This window comes from Cervus elaphus, chromosome 8 (assembly GCF_910594005.1).
Source record: "Cervus elaphus chromosome 8, mCerEla1.1, whole genome shotgun sequence".
In the NCBI taxonomy this organism is placed as follows: Eukaryota; Metazoa; Chordata; class Mammalia; order Artiodactyla; family Cervidae; genus Cervus; species Cervus elaphus.
In genome coordinates this window covers 1,349,706-1,363,420 of record NC_057822.1, presented here as the reverse complement: position 1 = coordinate 1,363,420, position 13,715 = coordinate 1,349,706, and positions in this window count along the sequence as shown.

Sequence of the window (13,715 nt, the reverse complement as noted above, 5' to 3'; positions counted from 1 at the left end):
AAGACCTGCACTTCCTTTCATCACTGGAAAATTGCTCTCTACTGAATTGACCGTGTGACCTTGGGCTAGCGACGACCACACTCGGGGCCTCGAGCTATAAAATGCCGCTGTTGGGACCTCGTTAGCGGTTCGTACGTGCATGCTAAGTTGCTTCAGTCATGTCTGATTCCGTGTGACCCCGTGGACTCTAGCCCGCAAGGCCCCTCTGTCCGTGGGATTCACCAAGCGAGAATACTGGAGTGGGTTGCCATTTCCTCCTCCAGGGATCTTCCCGTTCTAGGGATCAACGTCTCTTAGTTCTCCTGCATTGACAGGCGGGTTCTTTACCATGAGCGCCACCTGGGAAGACCCCTTTAAGCATTCTTCCAGGGCTAAATACTACAAAGAGAACCATTTCCAAGTCAGAGTCCTGGCTCCTGGGCCGTGAGACCTTAGGCAAGCACCCCAAAGTCTCCGGGCTTCACTTTCTTACGCAGGACGGAGCTAATCACCCCGCCCGGCCACAAACGGGCACACGTGAGATGGCTTATGGACAGCACCCGGGCTGTGTCCTGGGCACACAGAGGCTGCTTCCTACCTCTGCGGGGTTGGTTGTCTGTGTGGCTTCCTGGCAAGGAGCTGGCCTTCCAGCCCACACTGGCTCTGGCAGGGCTGGAGGAACTGGGTCTACAGCAAAGGACAGAGCGGCAGAGATCACGCAGGCACTGGCTGTTTGCTCAGGCATTCCGTTTGGAATGAATCTCCTTTCATCCCTGCGAGTGAAGTCTCCGCGCTGGGCAGCTGGTCCGAGGTGAGTGTCTGCCGTGACTCGGGTACCCATTTATCACGCAGGCGTTTGATGGAATATTCCTCCTGGAGGAATTGCATTCCCAGACACTCCTCACGCTCCGCCAGGGTCTTTGAAACTTAACAGCGGGTTCTTTAAAGCGACCGGAGAGGCACGCTGCATCCCAATTTGCAGCTTTTGAACACGTCAACATTAATAGAGGTCACTGTTTCAGGGGATACGGGGCCCTTAAGGGATAAATCAGGAATAAATCAGCAACTGGCGCCCCCAGCCGGCCGATCTGCTTGACTCGCGTTTCCTTTGTGATCGTGCCCTGGTGCCCGGAGTTGGAGGGGTGGGGCAGCGGGCATGTCTGCAGCTGCTTTGCTGGGCTTTGCGGGGAGAACCCTGTCAGAAAGATGCCTTAAGAGGTCATCTGTCAACTGTCCCTTCGGCCACTACAGGATGCCCGAGGACACCACGGAGGGATTCCGGGAGCTGGGCGCTGGGCGCAGGGCTAGGTTTTCCCTGGGGAAACCGAGGCCCAGGGACCGTACGGGCCTTGCCTGAAGCCCACAGCCATTCAGGGACTTGGCTGAGCCTCAAAGTCCAGCTCAACCCAATCCAAAGTCTGACCTTAACCACCTGCCAGGCTGCCTGTCAGAAGGGCTTTGGGGTCAGAAAGTGGAAGAAATGAGATTTCCTGACCTGTAGACCCACTGGCTATGATTCCCAGTGACCCTATTTCATTTCAGTATGGCTTTCCCCTTCCTCCAGGGCAGAAGCAGGAGGCTGCTACCCATCTGACCACTGGCCATCTTCCCTGACCCTGCCTCCCAGAGGAAAGCTCCAGGAGGAAGTCTGAAGGCAGCCTGGAAGCTGGGCTTTGCAAGCAGTCCATCCTGGTTCCCACCCCTGCTCGGCTGTGGGCTAACTGTGGCTTTGGGCAAGTGCCTTGACTTCTCTGAGCCTAGGTTTGAAACATACCCTCAGCCCTTAGTTTGAAAACAGGCCCCTCCAGCAGGGCTTCCGCAAGTCATGGGACGGGGGCTCTAGGGTCTGTGTGACCATCACCCACACTGCCCCCAGACCCCTCTAAAGCTTCTCCGAACACTTCACTGTCTGCAATAAATCAGAAAACAGCCTGCCCCCTGGGATGGTCCTGCCATGTTCAAAACTCTTAACCAATGCTCAGATGTACATTTCATGCTTCTGTCATTTCTCAGTTCCTGATTGCTTTATCAATAGCGCTGCTTGTGTGAGGCCTGTGATGTATCTACTTCTGCCCCCACCTCCCTGGGTGGCCCTGGGCGAGTCATTTATCCTCCTGGATCGCAGAGCACAGAAGCTGGGAAGGAGGGACCTGGGAGATCATCAATCCAGGCCTTTCATTACATCAATAAGAATCACAGCAAAACCCAAACCACCTAAGAAGCCAGGAGCAGACCAGCACACTGGCACCACTCTGCACCCCTGCCTGCCAGCCCACAGCCAGCACCAACCACCAGCCAACCACACGGTGATGCCGCCCTGAAAAGCCCAGCCCAGGTGAGCCCGTCACCGGGCGCAGCCACACGAGTGAATCGGGCAAAAACAGTGACGATCTCAGGTTTTCCCTGGGACTCTCCAGTTTTAGGGGCTTCCTTCTCAGCTCAGTTGGTAAAGAATCCGCCTGCAATGCAGGAGACCCCGGTTTGATTCCTGGGTCAGGAATATCTGCTGGAGAAGGGATAGGCTACCCACTCGAGTGGTCTTGGGCTTTGCTGGTGGCTCAGCTGGTAAAGAATCCGCCTGCAACGCGGGAGACCTGGGTTTGGTCCCTGGGTTGGGAAGATCCCCTGGAGAAGGGAAAGGCTACCCACACCAGGATTCTGGCCTGGGGAATTCCATGGATGGTATAGTTCATGGGTTTGCAAAGAGTCGGACACTATACTGAGCGACTTTCACTCACTCCAGTTTTAGCATGAAAAAGTCTCACCTCCCATTAACGTGCACCCTCTCCCACCCCTAGACACCTTACCAAAAACAGATGGAGCAGAAAAACTAACCCATCAACTCACAGAGTCAAAAGAAGCAGTAAACAATTTTTGTTTTAAACCTCCAATTTAAGAGTGTTTTGTTACGTAGTGAATGGATAACTGAAACATGCGCAAGCACCGGACTCGGCCTTCAGGATAAGCGGTAGTCTTCACATCACTCCTTCTGAGATAGTTTTATTACCCAACAAGTGAAGAACACAAGGCCCAGACACATCAAGGGATCCTTCAAGGTTGGGCGTTCAGAAAGCGGTAGAGCTGGTGTTCAAACCTCAGTCCAACTCCAGCAGCTGAGCCCAGTCATCACAAAAGCCCTGGGGGTTATTACTGCCATTTAGCAAATAGGAAGGGCAGCTGAGACATGTGTGACTTCTCCAAGGCCACACAGCAAGTTCGTACTAGGGCTGCATCCTCTGATACCCAAAGTTTAACAATATAAACATCTGTATCAGTCATCTCAATCAGTTTAGTCACTCAGTCATGTACGACTCTTTGCAACCCCATGGACTGCAGCACGCCAGGCCTCCCTGTCCATCACCAACTCAGGGAGATTACGCAAACTCATGTCCATTGAGTCCGTGATGCCATCCAACCATCTCATCCTCTGTTGTCCCTTTCTCCTCCTGCCCTCAGATCTTTCCCAGCATCAGGGTCTTTTCCAATGAGTCAGTTCTTCACATCAGGTGGCCAAAGAATTGGAGTTTCAGCATCAGTCCTTCCAATGAACACCCAGGACTGATTTCCTTTAGGATGGACTGGTTGGATCTCCTTGCAGTCCAAGGGACTCTCAAGAGTCTTCTCCAACACCAGTCATCTAGGTCATAGCAAACCTGCATAACAGCCATAAAAACTCAGTGGCTTAAACAAGGCTTTATTTAGCTCATGAGTCTGTGGGTCAGTTGAGAGGCTCTGGTTTGGGCTGGGCTCCTGTGTCTGGGGTTTAGTTGGCTGGTGGTTAATCACCCAGGGCGGCTCAGCTCCTCTCCATATGTTTCTCACCTTCTAGCAGGCCTGCCTGGGTGTGTCATCATGACAAAGCAAAAGTTTAAAAGCAAACACGTGGAAACGTACAAGACCCCGCCTTGGGACGGGTGCAGCATGGCTCCGGCCACATTCCAACCTGGTCACAGCGATCACGGGGCTGGACCAGGCACCAGGTGTGGGGAGCTAGAGTCCGCCTGCTGAGCAAGATCAGCTGCAGGATCTTATTGCAAAGGATAGAGGTACAAGGAGGTTGGTAATACAGTCAATTTATCTCAGTAGAGTTTTTAGCACGTGCCAAGCAGTGTGCCGTATCTCATATACTTGCTGTTTATTTCTTGAACCTTTGCTGTCGCTGAATTGGGTACGATTAATATTATCAACCCTCACAATCCAGTTAGGGAAACTGAGTCCCAGGTCATACAGAAAGTAAGTGGCAGAGTCAGAATTCATGGCCGGGTCTGTTTCACCCTTTACCCCTGAACCACACCAACTCACCCAACATCCCGCCGCCGCTCCAGCCCTGACGGTCCAGAGGGCCAGAGGCTGGGCTCTCTGAAGGCTCCCTCTGGAGTTAGGAGACCGTTTCTTCCCCAGCCAGAAGTTTCTGCTGATGTGGCGGGAAGTCCTGCTCACGGAGATGAAAGCCCTTTGCCGGGGGAGGCAGCTCTGCTGACAAAGGACAGGCCTCCTCTGGAGCTGGTCCCCCGGGCGGGGAGCCGGTGGGAGCCACGGCGGATGGCGGGGGGGCTGGAGTGTGCAGCTGATCCTGGGGCATGCAGACCGGGGCCGGGAGCCCGCGGGCTTTGCCTGCCTCTGGGGTCCAGGGCAGCGCGTGTTTTAGAGCCAGAGGCTGCCTGGCTACTGAGGCGCTAGAGGTGATCTAGGCCCCCGGCTTCTGGCGCAGACTGGGAAACTGAGGCTCAGAGAGGCACAAAGACTTAGAGATACCCAGCCAGCTGGACCCCAGGCCCTCCTCCTGCCTGCTGGCGACCCAGGTCACCCCTGCGTCACTGCGGGGGCTCCCTGTGGGCTCCCCCTGAGAACAGGATCCAGGAAAGGCAGGGGTCCTCCCTCACGTGGCCGGGTCTTCATGTCTCCAGGGCACTCAGGTCTCGGGGCATTCGGAGCCCGTTGAGCTATTTCTGCATCTTTTCTTCAAGGAGATTCAGGGAACACGGGCTCCTCAGCAAACACCATTCATTACCTCCGCTGCTCCAGGAGTTCAGCTCTCCGAGGCAGATAACGCCCCTTATCTCAGCCTGGAGAGCGGGGCGGGGGAGGCTGGGAGTGTAGCCCTGCTCTGACGATAAGGGTTTGGAAGCTCTAGCCTCCACAGCGGTGAGCAAACACAGACCCAGGGGGCACGCGTGGCATTTGCAAGGGGAACTTGACAGCGTGGAGCCCCCAGCAGCGCAGAGGACGCGGGGACACACTCCCCTGGATGCTGCGGCCTTGCCTCTGTGGTCTCCATAGCAAACAGACCTGGTGGCTACGGCCATGCCACCACGGCCTTGCCTCTGCCCCCGACTCTCCGCGTGACCTTAACCTGTCGGGGGCCTCCCTGGGCCTCCTCCCCATCTCCTCTAGGAGGCTGTGGATATAAGTAGGGGCTTTCAAAGGGGATTTCTTGGGACCCCAGGGTTCACTGTAACGGTCTCAGAGGCATTTCAAAGGTGCACACTAAGTCACTGCAGTCGTGTCCGATCTTTTGGGACCCCATAGACTGTAGCCCACAAGGCTCCTCTGTCCATGGGATTCTCTAGGCCAGAATACTCGAGTGGGTTGCCAGGCCCTCCTCCAGGGGATCTTCCCAACCCAAGGATCGAACCTGCGTCTCTTACGTCTCCTGCACCGGCAGGCGGGTTCTTTACCACTAGCCATTTCGAAGGTAAGGGAGAGAAAACGGAGCTCTGGCCCTGACCTCCAGCTGCCCTCAGACCAGACTCCTCTCATCTGCTTGATGTGCTGTGAGTCATGTAAGATGTCATTTCAACAAAGGACTTCACTCCTTTCAAGGAATCTTGAAAGCCTGGACTAGGGCATCACGAGGCTCTTCTGGGAGTCTCAGGGGCTGAGAGTGGGGTGCGGGGGGGCGGTGGGGAGAGAGGATGGGGGCCTGCCTGATGGGGGAGGGGTGTCGGGGCTGAGAGCGGACACGGCCCCACTCGCCGACTCCCCCGTCCCCCCCTTTCTCACCTTCCCACCAGGGCCTCCCTGCCCCCACCTCCCTGAACAGTCTATTACCGCCTCCCACCAGGTGTCTGGCCCCAGGGACGGACAGGGGATGCAGATGAGGCAGGAGAGCAGGGCGGGCAGGCCAGCAGCAGGAGCCGGGCCTCTGACTGCCCAGCCCAGCCCCGTCCAGCTGTGTGACCCGGGGCTCCTGACTTCACCCCTCTGGGCCTCCATCTCCTCCCCACTGTAAGATGGGAAGAGTACAGAGCCTCCCACATAGAACTGTGAGGTTCAGATCATCTGCACGGTGCTTAACACAGGGCCCAGGACAGAAGAGGTGGGCATTCAGAAAGACCCAGTACAGCAGAAGCCCAGCTGAGTTTGTTAACTGCAGACCATTGGCAGAGAGGGATACGCCCGAGACCCCATGGGGACTGGAATGGGGAGAGAACCTGCAATGAGGGGCAGGCAGCAATGCTGGTGCTGGACGCCCCCTGCGGAGCTCCACAGGTCCACTCCCCCCCAAGTCCCACCCTTTCTCCACCCACCACTCCAGCAGCCTCATCCAGGGGGCACTTCATGGCACCCAGGGTGCCAACCTTGCACTTCTGGCCCCTCTTCTGAAGCTGCAGCGGGACCCACATACGCGACCAACCTTGTGGGGGAGCCCAGACCCCTGGGGACGGGAGCCAGTGGGGAGGTGTTTCCCTCCATCCCCAGAGAAGGGTTTCCCAAGTCCCCTGAGAAGGTCCCAGCAGCAGAGCCCTGGCCCCCAGCGTGCCAGCAGCCAGTCTGATGACGCTCGCCTCCATCTGTGCTCTGCTCCCTGGCCCCTGGGGTTAGACCCAAACCAACTGCCTCACCCAGCCTCGTTTCAGACTCTGCTTGCTGGGTGGGGGACGCAAGCTGAGACAGACACTCCAGGAGACGAGTCTCTGAAGTGATGAGCCTGTAGGTGCTATTTGGAAGGCTTTCGGGAAGTCTGCTGGGGTGACCCCAGGGACCACCACCAGCCACCTCGTGGCTGCAGGAGGTAGGCAGCTAAGCTGGGAGCCCCAGCAGAGTGTCGTCTCCCAGCGATGTTCCTGGAGAGCGTCACTGTCCCTTGGGCAAGATTTCACAGGCCTGGGGAAGCAGGGAGGGAAGAAAGGTTGGAGGCAAGTGGTTGTTAGGTCTCAGGAAGAGACAAGAGGACGCACGCCCTCACCCCCCAGCGGCCCATACTCACCAGGAGTACGAGGAAGCTCATGGAGGATTCCTGCAAAATCCCGAGCCAACTTGCGCGGGAGGAGCCACAGCATCAGAAGTACCAGGGCCGCAGCCCTAGCGTGAAAGGGGCAGAGAAAGAGGAGGCGGGGGAGCCGTGGGCATTCGAGGGGGACAGGCCAGTTGAGCCCCAGGCCGTGCTGCGTGGCTTCAGGCCGGTGGCCCACCTCTCTGAGCCCCCCAACCCCCGCTTCGGGGTGGGGTTGTGGTTCAGTCGCTCAGTCGTGTCCGATTCTTTGTGACCCCAGGGACTGCAGTAGGCCAGGCCTCCCTGTTCTTCAGCATCTCCTGGAGCTCACTCAAACTCATGTCCATCGAGTCAGTGATGCCATCCAACCATCTCATCCTCTGTCATCCCCTTCCCCTCCTGCCTTCAGTCTTTTCCAGCATCAGGGTCTTTTCCAATGAGTCAGCTCTTCACATCAGGTGGGCAAAGTATTGAAGCTTCAGCTTCAGCACCAGTCCTTCCAATGAATATTCAGGGCTGATTTCCTTTAGGATGGACTGGTTTGATCTCCTCACTGTCCAGGGACTCTCAAGAGTCTCCTCCAACACCACAGTTCGAAAGCATCAGTTCCTCAGAGCTCAGCCTTCTTTATGGTCCAACTCTCACATCCATTCATGACTACTGGAAAAACCATAGCTCTGACTAGATAGATCTTTGCCAGCAAAGTGATGTCTCTGTTTTCTAATATGTTATCGAGGTTTGTCATGGCTTTTCTTCTAAGGAGGAAGCATCTTTTAATTTCATGACTGCAGTCACTGTCCACAGTGATTTTGGAGTCCAAGAAAATAAAGTCTGTCATATTTACATTGGGTTGTAGTGAGGATCAAATGAAGTGAAGGGTGTAAAGGGTTATGATGGTGCCAAGTATATGGAAAACACGCAGTGAATTTGGCAAAGGTTATGTGCGGACTTTGAACATTTTGATCTCAACAGAGTCAGGGAAGGTACTGTTATACCCCTTTTCTAAATGTGAAGTCCTAGACTCGGAGAGCACAAGGGGTTTGTCCCAAGCCACGTAGCTGCTCGAAGGCAGAGCTGCGGTTTCAGCCGGACTCTGTGATCACAGAGCCCATCCGCTGACAGCCGAAGCAGATTTATCCCTGTCACCGTCCCTTCTCGCCCACGTGGTCCCTTTGAAAGAACCCCCACAGGAAGTTCCGACGACAGCTGAACCGTCTGGAGGCCTCGGAGGACGGCAGGCAGGCTCCCCAGCTTGGCACTCACAGAGCCCGCGCTTCCGCCCAGGGTCCTTAGTCCATTGCACCCCCAGCCCTGGCTCTGTCCCCTCGAGGGCCCTGCCGGGTCTAGAACTCTAGGCCAGGGGCCACCCCTCCTACTCACACCCCTGATGGAGTGGAATGAGCTCACGCCAGTTGGGGTTCAACCCCACGCTGCCCCCTGCCTGGCTGTGTGACCCGGGCCGGGTAAGCGACTCCACCTCTCAGAGCCTCAGTTCCCTCAACTGTAAAAAGTGACTTGTAACACAGGGCCAAGGTGAGGTCCACCGAGACAGCATAGATAAACACACAGAGAGAGAGGGTACACAGTAGGTGCTCAGAACTTACCCCCGGCCTAGACAGGACTGAATGTGGGGTCAGAGGAGGCTGGGTCTCCCAGGCCCACGGCAGAAGGATCTAGCCTCCAAGGCTCTTGTGCAAAATGCATCCACTGCAGGAAGCCTCGAGAGGGGACTTCCCCGGCAGAGCTGAGGTAAAGGCTGGGGGCCCGAGGCTTGGTCACCACAGCAGGACACCGGCTCGAGGAGCTCAGCCCTGCCGGGGGAAGGGCTGCTCGTACCAGCAGGAGGCGGAGGAGAAGGGCTGACCCTGAACCTCCTTCCCCTCCTTAACCCGCCCTGAGCTCTCAAACCAGCTCAGCCCCTCTTTCTGCACCAACAGCTCCCCCAGCCCCTTCTGGTCATGGAAGGAATGACTGGGAGCAGGAAGTTTGAAATTGAACTGCCTGGGTTCAAAGCCCTGTCCTATCTCCAGCTATGTGATCTTAGGAATAAAAATTCCATAGTCTGAACCTCAGCTTCTTCAACAACCAAAGTTGGTTTTAAGACAGATTAATGAGCTAACGTGACTTCACAGGTGGTGCTAGCGGTAAAGAACCTGCCTGCCAATGCAGGAGACAGAAGGAAGGGAGGCAGGTTCAATCCCTGGGTCAGGAAGATCCCCTGGAGGAGGGCATGGCAACTCACTCCAGTGTTCTTGCCTGGAGAATCCCATGGACAGAGGAGCCTGGCGGGCTACAGTCCATGGGGTCCCAAAGAGTCAGACATGACTGAAGTGACTTAGCACGCACAATAAGCTAATACATGTAAATCAGTTAGAATAAGGTCTGGCACATAGTAAGTGCTGAATAAATATTAGATTTTTGTTGTTGTTGTTTGTGCTTTGTTTGGCTGCAACACAGCCTGTGGATCTGAGTTTCCCAGCCAGAGATCAAATTCATCCCCTTAGTATTAAGACCACGGAGTGCTAACCACTGAACCACAAGAGAATTCCCAATATTAGTTGTTCTTGTTTGGGGTTTGAACAAGGTTACCCCAGAATTCTCCTTCATATACCAGCATCTCTGCCCCACCCCACACCTTGTCTAGGCAACTGTGCTGTCTTGGCTTCTGAACATAAGGCAGAAGATGAGGAAGAAAGCAGAAAGGTCTAAGAGCAAGGATTCCCACCCCAGACCAGCTCAGGAATCCCTGGGCTGAGCACAAGGGTATCTGAGAGAGCAAGAAGGCGCTAGAGTCTGGTAGAAACTATAAAGATGCGGGAACCTGAGGCAAGGAGGACGCGCCTGCCGCTGTCCAAGTGCCTACATAACACAGAAAAAGTGCAGAGGAGATGTCTGCCTGCGGGCCCACAGAGGGTCTGAGCTTGCTGTCTGTCAGGCCCTCATGTCTCAGAAGGAGAATGTCCCCCACACAGAGGCAGGGAGAGGAACCCGGGGGACAGGCCCTGATTAAATGCGTCAGGAGCGAACAATCACGCAAGACCAAGAGAATCCCAAGGAGGGAAAGAGGCAGGGGGAATAGGGAGCCTGAGCCACAGAGATTAGGTTTCTGTCCCTGGTCAGAATGGAATACGGAAATAGAAATTAAGCTCAGGTTTGGAGCAACAAAGACGGCTGCATTTTTTTGCACATTGCAGTCAGTTGACGAGCGACTGGGAGCACAGCGTTACTGGCTTCCCCTGCTACAGTAACACAGCCTGGACAGGTTTGTGTTTCTTTACTGAACCGTCCACATCACTTCAGGATGGATTCCCGGAAGCAAAATTGGTGGGAGTCAAAGGCTACCAACTGCTCGAGGCTCTTAACACAATCTAGATGCTCTCTTTCCCAGAAAGCTCAGACCAGCCAGGGAGAAACAGCCTGCCTCACTCCACATGCCCCAGCATCAAGGATCATTATTTTGTCCACCTTTGCCAATGTGGTGAGCCAAAAAATGAGAGTCTGGCTGTTTCTATTTGCATTCTTCAGTTGCTAGAGTGAGGTGCGGCTGTGGGTTTTAGGAAAGTGGGAAGTGTTAGGAAAACAAAACCCTTGTTAGGCATGGGTGTGCGCACAGAATTTTTTAGGTAGGACGCCCACAGCGGTGAGTCGGCTCTCCTCTCCTGGAAAGGCTCCCTCCCCATCAGAGAGCACCATCCAGGTGCGCGGCGGCTCTGACCCCACTCTGCTCACACATTAAACGGGTAGAGTACCTTTCTGGTCAGAAAAAAGCTATGGGTGTGTATCTCTGGTTTACCATCCTCTTCCTTCTTCCTCTCATCGCCCTAAATTTCCTGGCCGTGTGATTTGTCCACAGGAGGGCTTGACTGGCCACAGTGACTGGTACAAGAATCGGCACATAACCCACGTCTAGCTAACCACAGGCCAAATTCTGGGACCTGGGCTGAGCTATTGACTGGCTTGGACTCTTGTTTACTCGCAGACGTGAAGGGGGAATCGGCTGGTGACCATCCTAGAGCAGGAGGGACAGACTTGCTGAAAATGATGCAACAGTGAGGAAGCACAGCCAAGAAATGAAGACAGGGAGAATGCACCGGTAGCCCTGTGCATCCTAAACGAGGTCCGGGAGCCGGAGCAAACCCTGCCTGAAGCAGTCCTGCCTCTTTTTCAGTTCTGTAAGCCAGTGAATTCCCTTTATTATTTAAGCTATTTTGAGTTGGGTTTTCTGTCCCTGGCAGCTCAAGTGACAGCGCAGGGACCCTGGCTGGTCTGACGCACGGAGGGCACTCAGGAGACCACGGCCTGTGGACAGAGGCCGAGAACAGAGTCTCTGCTGCGTGACCCTGAAAGCAAGTGGCCACACCTCTCTGGGGATACTCCCTGGCCTTCTATGAGAAGTTTGATAAAATCCACGCAAAGCACTTTACAGTTCTCTGGTCAGTTCAACAGATGGTCGTTATTTGCTAACAGCATTGCTGTTTCAGAAATGGCCATCTCTGTTGACGCCTATCTCCCAGGCCTGACAGTGAGCTCCTTGGCAACGGGGCTGTTTGTGTGGCTTTGTGCGTCCCCTGCAACAACGCAGACCATCACTGAATGGTTGGTTGGTGTCGCATTTTACCTGCTTGAGCCCGACGGCAAGTTCCCTGCAGGCAGGGGCCAGGAATCACCCCTGCACCCTGCCGAGGGTGGCGAAGAGGGCCGTGTGCCCGAGCCCGTCCTCAAGGCACAAGCGAGCCCCATGGCCTGCCGTGTCTCAGGCTCACAGCACCGGGAGGCCGTCAGCATTCCCCGCTTCGGCAGGTGAGGAAACCCAGGGCTGCCAGGGTGACAGGGCGGGCATAGGCGGGAGGTGGAGGCCTGGGGCTGCAGGAAAGCAGCATTTGAGCTTGGATCCGTGCACCGCCCGGGGCCGCGCTCCCAGCGCGGGTCTCGGAGTTGGTGTCTGTGATGCTGACAGGACTCCGTGAGCCTGGGACTCACCCCGATGGTGAAGAGACGAAGGCAGCCCGGAGCAGACTGGACTGTGGGCTCAGAGGCAAGTGCTAACATTCATTAGTATTGCTGCACTGTTACTACAGATTTACATATATATATAATCCTAGACGGTTGCTGCAGCTTAAGAAAAACGGTGGGGCTAGGGGAGAGCAAAGGGCCCGGAGGACTAGTGGGGGGGCCTCGGGGGTGAGCACCGTGATCCTGGGCCCTCACTGCCGCCCCTCAAGGCAGCTCATTCAGACCACCTACCCTTGTGCAGACAGAATGCACGGAGGGGGCAGTGGCTGACGGCCTGAGAAGGCCTCGAAGGACCTGGAAAGTTCCAGAAAAGAAACAGAAGTGGGAGGTCATGGAGACTCCTTCCCCTCTCAGACACAGGAATTAAGGATCCCAACAGCCCTGGCGATGGAACCTGAACTCTGGAGAAACGCAGGCTTGCGGAGGCAGGCTCAGCGGCTCACCACAAGCCCAGAGCTGGGCTGGGAGGCCGGTGGACTGGCAGCCTGGGCTCTTCCCAGGGCCAGGAGCCTCCCCCTCGGGTCAGAACCAAGAGACACAGGCGGGCGGAGGGCCTGCTTCCCTCCCCGTCACGGGCCTTGCCCAGGGCTGCCTGCACCAAACTGATGAGTATTTGGCTCCCACATCTGCCTCTTGGGCCTGAGACAGGAAACCCTGACCCCCTACAGGCCTGAGAGGCTTAAGGTAGCCACGGTGCAGAGGAGGACACTGAGGCTCTCAGAGGACCACAGCACGGTCACCGACTGCAGGAGGCCGTGGAGGTGTTGGAAGCCACCGTGTCCCCATCCCCGGTCCTTCATGGGTGACCCCAGACCCTGCGCTTCCACGGCCAAAGGGAGGCTGCAGGCGCCTCCCTGCAGGACTTCAGTGTCTACAGGAGGGGCCGGAGCTTCTCAGGTGCTCAGGAAACACAGAGGCCAGATGCTGTCCTCCGAGTCTGATGGAGGCAGAGGCGACAGGTTATAAGCAGCTTGGGTCAATGGGGCCGCACCTCCGCAGCCCCCAGCACCTCTGGACGCTCGCTTCCTGCTCCTTCCTCTGCTGTGGCATGGTGCTCCCCTCTGCTCCTCCCCGCCCCGCGCCCGGCGGCCCCTCTGAGCCTCGATTTTCCCCTCTGAAACGGAAGGTGGTAAAGCCACATGCCAGGACTCTCCCGAGCGTGGCTCCAGCACTCCAGGGGGACTCAGTGACGTGGGTTTTCTCCCCGTGGAGAAGCAGCGCAAGCCTCCACCCCGCCCCTGTCCACACAGCAGGCCTCCTCAGGTGAGGCTCCAGCGGCACCCTTCCTGCCCCTTTGCCCCTGTCTCCCCAGGGTCGGGAATGTCCTTTCCCTTGGGATCATTTCCCCCAGTCCTGTCCTCTGTGTGGGGCTTGCAACAGCAAGTGAGTACCTGCTGAATGACCAACCAACGGGAAAACCAGAGTCCAAGAAGCTGACACCCGGGCGACCTCCTCCAGGAAGGCTTCCCGGACTTTCTACCCAGGCTAGGTTAGTGGCTCTTTGGAT